The sequence below is a fragment of the Solanum stenotomum genome, chromosome 2 (assembly GCF_019186545.1).
Source record: "Solanum stenotomum isolate F172 chromosome 2, ASM1918654v1, whole genome shotgun sequence".
NCBI classification, from domain to species: domain Eukaryota; kingdom Viridiplantae; phylum Streptophyta; class Magnoliopsida; order Solanales; family Solanaceae; genus Solanum; species Solanum stenotomum.
In genome coordinates this window covers 37,063,046-37,071,674 of record NC_064283.1, presented here as the reverse complement: position 1 = coordinate 37,071,674, position 8,629 = coordinate 37,063,046, and positions in this window count along the sequence as shown.

Below are 8,629 nucleotides of genomic sequence, written 5' to 3'. Positions count from 1 at the left end.
CAAACACGATTACATCACAGCTAAACTTCACTAAGAGAATTCTAAACCCCACTCCCTTGCAGTGGCGCCATTTTTTATTACTCTCAACTACACTTCATCCAATTATAAGTGTAGGCGATCACAATCTAGTATAAACCGAACTAAGAGTTGGAGTCGATCCCACAGGGAGTGATACGGTAGAAAATTCAATTAGAAAGTGAAAGACATGTTCTAATCATTCGTAGGAATACAATTTATCGAAACAATTAAAGTAAATTAAAGGGGTTGACAACTAGTGTCAAATGAGGGGATTGGATATGTGAACTAACAATTACAAAAACAAGGGAGTAATCAAGTAGAGAGGGATCCTTGGGGATGTGATCAATTAATTGCCAATTTCTCTATACGGGTGGTTACTATTTACTCAAAACCGTTGATTCTTAGTAAGTACGCTTGGTTTTAGATGTAACAACCATCACTCGATCAACTACTATGACTAAAGTGAGTTCTCTCGAACCTCGACAAGTACAACAATTATGATTAACCCAAAACCTCAATTAATCTACTCTCTCGAGCTAGATTGGTACGATCGAATTAAGACTCACTTTCTCAAGCTAAATCCACAACAACCCAATCACTACAATCATCAATTGATAACTTTAATTCTATAACCTCTTTCTCAAGTAAGCATAGAATACTAGACTATAAATGCATTTGCAATTACGATTCATGAATTAAAACTCAGTTATCAATCGAACCCATTTCAAAACAACAATTAAATTTGAAATTACTAATACCCATAACCTAATTGAGACAATTATTCACATAACCACAGCCCCGAGAATAGGGGTTTTAGGCACACATTATAAAAAGCTGGAAAATATTACCAACTATGTTCTCCATCAGTTGTGTAACAAAATTTGAGTCTTCACAATGCTTGAAATTAATTTTAAATCCAAACCCAACTTAAAATTCTACTTAAAAACTCTAAAAATAGTATTTAGGATCAAAAACGCAAAGTGATAACTCTCAAACACTCTTTACTTTCTCTCAAAATTTTGGAAGTTTATTTCATTATTTAAAAATTCGCATTTATATTGTTCCAGATTTTAAGCTTTTGGACCAATGGGCAGAATTATCGAGTATCACCGACAAGGTCAGCGATGCACCAAGTGTCTCTCTTCATCGCCTTCCTACCTTGCCTCTTCACTATTCAACTTTTGTAACTTTAGGCGATCAGGGTCCTTGTCGCCGATCCATTCGGCGGTTCGCCGAACAGCCATTTTCCATAGCCGAGTTGGCTTTCCCTCAGTGCTGGCACATTGTAACTTTTGGTCACTTGAAGTACCACTCGGCTAGTTGCCGAATGGTCTTAGCGATCGTCAACTTTTCTTATCTTCAGCCTTTTTCAGCTTTTTCGCTCCTTTTTGCCTGGTTATGTCCTTGCCTTGCTCTTTTTCCTTCATAGCTGTAAATTGACATTTAAACATTAATTTAGAGCTTAAGATAGGCAATGTGGAAGGTAAAACTATGAATATTAAGCCTAAATGAGTGGATATCTTAGATTCATCAGCCATCGATATAAAAATGAGAAACAAAATATCAGAAACCTATCGAGGATGTTGAAGTGCATATAGCAAATGCATACTCTATTTTTGTGTTTCTATGAAGTAATGAAGAGCTTTTGATATAGTTGAATTCGTGCTTCCTCTTTCATAAAGAGCTTTTGATATAGTTGAATTTGTGTTTCCTCTTTCATAACTACTTAACTCTAAATTACTGCAAATATTGTGAAAAATTCGTTGGATTTTTTGGATAGGGGTCGGCGTACTGCACCAGCAGTGCAAGAGAAGTGACCCTCTGAAGTTTGAGTGCTGATGCCCTGCGCCACTATGTTCGCCAGGGTCGCCTACCCTGACCTTTTTTTCATTAGTTTGCTCTGTCTGGGTTCTTTTAAAGTGTACTTTTACTCCCATTTGATTCTAACCACTCTAAATTACCTCTAATCATTGAGAGATCATTCATAACATGAGTCATAAACCTTGAATTCATAATTCAAATTCAAGGTAGAGTTAAGAGTCAACTCTTGAGAGTTCTTCCGAGTCATTTTGAGAATTCTATTACAATGTTTTAAAACTTATTTTAAGACTTGAGTACTTGAGTATGAGGATGAGTAGAGTTGTTGTGATCAATTTTTTCAAAATGATATATGGGAAGTAAGTATTCACAAGATTAAACATTTTTTCATTTAAGACGAGGGGAAACACCAATTTCCAAAAGTGTTCATGAGGAGTTTTGAATACTATCTCTTTTAAGAGAAACCGTTTGAGTAATAATCTCAAAGTCGAGGATGATGATATGGTTTGAACATATGTGCTAAGTTATATTTTGGGAGTAGTATTGAGCTCTGATATGAGGACGAGTTCACATAACTCAAAGTCCTCATAAACCATGTCGCCAACGTATGTAGAAAGGGCCATACTTTTTAGAGGCATACTTATTGCTTTTTAAGCATAGATTAGTGGATCCCTTTATTTGAGGATGTCTTATTCTCCGGCAAGGTATAGGACAGTTCTTCCAGCTCGGGCGAGACGTTGTATCATCACATAGCTCATAGTGATGGTTGTCAGTTAGAGAATCTCCCAATTTGAGTTATTTTGTATATTTACATACAATTTGAGTTATTATTGTATTTTTAAATACATGGAGTTGATATCTACTATTTTAAATGCTTTATATAAACTGCATCTCTATTGTTGTTTTATAATGTATTAAGTTAAGTATCATTGAGTTGAGGTTGAGTTGAGTAGAGTTGAGGTGAGTATGTTTCCTTCTTTCCAAGTTCAAGCTTTTATATAATATTTAGTATTCCCTTTACATGCTTGTACATTCAATGTACTGATGTCATTTGTCATTCATCATTTTATGATGGAAATACAGGAGATCAAGGTCATCAACAGGTGCTTCGTACATACCATAGTAGTTCAATTAGCTTTGGTGAGCCTCATTATTTTCGGAGGATCCCATATTTATTTCTGTCATATTATTTCAGTTTTATTAGGCTAATCGAGGGTCTTGTCCTGACATCCCTCATAGTATTAGAGGCTTCAAAGATAGACAGTGGTAGTTCATGAGTCTTTTTTTTCCATTTTCAGTTGTTAATGTTCTAGACTTGAGTTGCCTCTTTTTGCCGGTGAATGTTTTATTTTTAAAATATTCTGTGTTTACCTTTTTAGATAGTCGAGTAAAGTTTACTTTTGAGTTCATATGTTGTTTAGTAGGTCTTCCGCTGAGAGTTAAACCAGACAAATGGTTCACTTTGGGCCAGCAATGGTTCTCGAGTGCCGGCCATGTCCAAAGTGTAGGCTCGGGGTGTGACATAACTAAAACTGATGTCAATCAGTTTAGACCCCTAAAAGGTTAACAAAAATTATCTAGGATAAAGAGGTAAGGAAAAGACCAAAACATCCCTCATTCATTCGAGTAACTTTCCTCAACTGAACAGGCTGAACTCAAACAAGCATATCTCCCTCATCCGAACTCCAAATTTAGCATACTCAGTGGCGTTTGAAAGAGGACTCAAAGATCTGTCATTTTATATCTAATTGGGCTCCTAAATAATCTTGTGATAAAAGTTATGGTCATTTGAGGTTGACCCAAAACATGAAAGAACTTGCAGATGACTTGGATGAATTTCTCTTTAGTTCTTTTTGGAACTCAAGGTGTTACATCTATTGACCTTAACACTTGAGAATATTTTAAATCCTCGGTAAGAATCTTACTCACAACGAGGAATTGTGTGAGTCTTAGCTCAAAATTTTTTGGGGTGTTACAACTGTCTTCGAGACTTATGATGCCCTAATCCTCAACTGATGTAACCAGACCTCAAGTCTATCTTGGAAAACAAAGCTGCCCCTGAAGATGATCAAACAAATCATAAATATATGGAAGAGGATACTTATTCAGTTGTCTATAATCGAAGCAGATCATCTAAGACCCATCCTTCTATTTCATAAATAAGACTTGTGCACCCTAAAGTGACATACTAGGGAAAATAACCCCCTTACTTAATAGACTTGCAAGTGCTCTTTCAGCTCCATTGGGCCATGTGATAAGGAGGAATAGAGATGAGCTTACTGTACGGCTTCAAATCAATAGCAAAATCAATGTCTCTATCAGCAGGAACAGACAAAAGATCAGTAGGGAATGCATTTGTATATTCTTGAAGCATGTGAATGGACTCCATGAGAGGTAGCTCAAGGCTCGTATCGCGGATAAAAGCTAAGTAAGATAAACACCATTTATCAACCAATCTCTGAGTATGGAGGAAAGAAATAACCTTACTAACGTAATGACCACTAGCAGACTTCAACTCAGACCTCGGAACTCTAGGTGTCACTAAGCTCACCATCTTAATATTGAAATCAACAACAACATGATAAGGAGAGAGCAAATCCACACCCAAAATGACATCGGAATCTACTTGCCAAGGTAAGAATTCATATCATTTATTCTTGCTAATGCGAATCCACTAGATTAGGCCATTTAAGACGATTCTATGGGGGGGTGTAGTTTAAGACAAGGAGATTACTTCTAGAGAGAAGACATCTACAAATGGGAGACCCTCCATCTCAAAGTTCTCTCGGCGCTAAGTAAATCCCAACGGAAAAGACACAATCAAAATCATATCAAAATACTTGGAAAGTCAACAATTACACAGTACCAATCCAATCATAAGTTCATACTTCGAGTTGTTCCTTTCAAATCATGATTTCATAAAAAAAGTCGTAGTAGACATTTACTTTTTAAGCATCTAAATAATAATTGCATTCAAATATAAGAAAACCTTTCTCAAATCATTGATACTTTATCTTAAAAACATCCTTTAGCGAAGAATTGCTCTTTTCATAAAATAGGCATAAATCCTATATCAAATTCATGATCATAAGTCATAAGTTTGTAAGCATTGTTCATAGCTAAAGTTCATAAAATAGGCATAGACATGGGGCCATATAAAATCGATTGAAAATCATCTAATTGAATAAAATAATTCATAATAAGATTGAATACAAATAATTTAATCTAATAAAGAGGACCCATCAAAATTTGCATGAAACCCTAATTTAATTAAATTAAATAATTTTTAGGGATTGAGATTCTTTTGGGACCCAATAGATGAAAGAAATCCATTGGTGAAGTCTCATATACCTTAGCAATCAATGGAGAATAAACCCTGGAAGCTCTTGAAACCCTAACCTTCACCTTGAGAGCTCTTGAGAGAAATTTGGTGCAGAGGACTTGAGGGATTTGGGAGAATTGAGTGAATGAGAGGACTTTTGCTTAGTCTTAAGAGTAAAAATGCTTATAGGGGTAGTTATAGGGTTAAAACCACATAAAATAGGGGTTAATTGAGTAGGAAAAGATCAAAACACCTTTCTTTAAAATTGTTGAATGACTCATACGATTTCGACCTATGGTCTGTAAGACTTTCTATGGGCCATTCTTGTCAACCGTAGAGTTACTTTTTGGGACCTAAATTTCTTAGGAAATCGTATGAGATCCTTTTACTGGTAGTCAAATTTTTTTAAGGTTCAAAGACCCTTCGGCACAGTCTAATTTTAATTCCAAAATTTCACGAAACCTGGATCACTTCTACGAATCCCTTTTACGGCCAACACTCTGCAGTTCATCGTGTTAATTCGTAGATTAATCATCAAAGACTTGACATTTTCCATAAGTCAACTCAATTCCTACGAATTCTTTCTATAGCCCGTAGGACTTCCTACGGTTCATAGGGTGGACTCGTAGACCATTGCACCACAGCCTAAATGCATCTTTTTCCTTTCCAAATCAAAATATAAATTTTTGAGGTGTTACAATATCTCCCCCTTTAGAACATTCATAGTTGAATAGGACTCAACCTAGAATGAATAGAATATTGAGAGAGATATAACAACCTAACATGAATGTTATTTACATCAAAATGTGCGTAAAGAAGGAGTAATTGACTCCAACCTAAAACATGTCTTTAACAAAAAATTTCTTGAACATGCATGTCTATGGAAACATGGGAATTACTAGCACACGTGAATCAAAAAGGATGAACAATGAGGAACTTAATACGTCAAGATAGAATTCGAGCGAAGGGAAAGAGATGAGGATACCGAGACATCATATCAGATTTGGCCTCCGAAGTAGCACCCTTAACCAATTGATTCATCCAAAGAACTTTCACGGATACAACTTCTTTAGTTCTTATTTTCCTGCCTTGATGATCCAAATTTCAACAGAAACCTCTTAATTAGAAAGACTTTCCTTAACTCCCAAAATTTCCAATGACACAATAGTAGTAGGATCATCAACACACTTTTCAACAAAGAGACATGGAACACCGGATGCACTGATGCCAAGTAAGAAGGCAAATCCAATTCATAAGCTACCTTAACAATACAACTCAAAATCATATAAAAGCCCGCATATCAGGGACCAAGCTTTCCTTTCGTTCCAAACGTTATCACACCCTTCATGGGATGAGAATTTCAAGTAAACTCAATTATCAACACCGAATTTGAGCTCTCTTCTTCTAACATCAACACAAGAATTTTTTCAACTTTTTGCCAATTTCAATCTTTCTCGAATAAGTCTAACATTTTCCATTACCTTATGCACTAACTAGGGCCCTATTAAAGAAACCTCTCCAACTTTAAACAAACCAAAAGAAGACCTACATCTCCTACCATAGAGAGCCTCAACTGGAGCCATACCAATAGTCGAATGGTAACTATTAATATAAGAAAACTCAATCAAAGATAAATGATCATCCCAATTATCGATGAAGCCAATCACAAAAGCTCTGAATGTATCTTCCAACATCTAGATAACATGCTCAGATTTCCCATCAATATGAGGATGAAATAACATACTAAGCTAGACTCAGGTACCAAGGCCTTTCTGGTAAGATATCTAAAATTGAGAAGTAAATTGGGTGTCTCGGTTGGATATAATAGATAGGGGCACTCCGTGCAACCTAACAATTTCTTAGAAATACAACTTTGCATATTCTTCCATCGATTAAGAAGTCTTTATGGGAATGAAATAAGTCAATTTCATTATCTGATCCACAATGATCCAAATTAAATCATCTACTACCAAGTGCGGGGTAAATCGGTAATGAAATCAATATTCAAGTCTTCCAACTTCAAAGTATGAATGATAATGTCTTGAGACAAGCCTTCTGGTTTGTGATGCTCAACCATAACTTGTTGGCAATTTGGATACTTAGCCACTAATTCAACAATATTTTTCTTCATCACATTCCACCAATAGACTTCCCACAAATCATAGTACATTTTGGTGGCTCCCGAGTGAATAGAATACCGAGAACTACGGGCTTCCATCAAAATATAATTTCTCAAATCATCTATATTGAGAACATATAGTTGACCTTGGTAATGAAAAGCACTATCTCCTCTAGGATAAACCCTCAATGGCTTTTTTGGAAACCTACTTCTCCAAAGCACTACAACTCAATCAAGATCTTGCTTAGCCTTTACATCTGACATAAAATATGATTTGGTCTCATTCTGACCAATGATACCACCTCATCAAAATTAACCAAGTTAACAACTAGCCGAACTATTCAATGAACATCGCAAACTAACTATTTCTTGACGTCATCAATATAGGCCACACAACTCATCAAAAGTAAACTAAGGGCATCAGACACCACATTTGCCTTGCCCAAGTGATAAAGAACGCTCATATCATAGTCTTTCCAAAGATCGAGTCATCTCCATTGGCGAAGATTTACATACTTTTTCTTGAATATGTATTACAAACTGTTGCGGTTTGATAAACATGTCCACATGAATATTGTACAAGTAATGTCTCCAAATCTTGAATGCAAAAACAACCACTGCTAAATCCAAGTCATGGGTAGAGTAGTTATTTTCATGAACTTTAAATTACTTTGAGGCATAAGCAATGATTTTCTTATTTTGCATTATAACACACCCAAGTCAAATTCTTCAGGCATCACAATACACAATAAACTCATCGAAACCATATTGTAATGTCAAAATCGGAGCGATGGTAAGCCTTTCCTTCAACTCTTATAAAATTTTCTCATAGCTTCTAACCAAATAAAGTTAACTTTATTTTGAGTCAATGTAGTCAAAGGTGAAGAAATTAAAGAGAATTCTTCCACGAACCTTCTATAGTACCCGACCAAACCCAAGAGTCTCTGAATATCTTAATTGGACAAAGGTGTAGAATAATTCTTAACTACCTTAATCTGCTTAGGATAAAACTCAATACCCTTACCAAAAATAATGTGGCCAAAGAAAGCAAAGGACCTCAACCAAAACTCACATTTGCTAAACATTGCAAACAATTTTACTATCCTTGAGGACTTGCTAGAAGATCCTTAAATGATCGGTATGCTCATCCTCACTCCAAGAATAAATCAAAATATTGTCTATGAATAAAATTACAAACATATCAAGGTATTGTTTAAATAACCTATTCATCATATCCATAAAATTGGTCGGAGCTTTTTTCACCCAAATGACATCACCAAAAAGTCATAATGACCGTATCGAGTTTGGAAAATTATTTTAGGAATATGTCAAATTCCCTCACCCTCAATGGA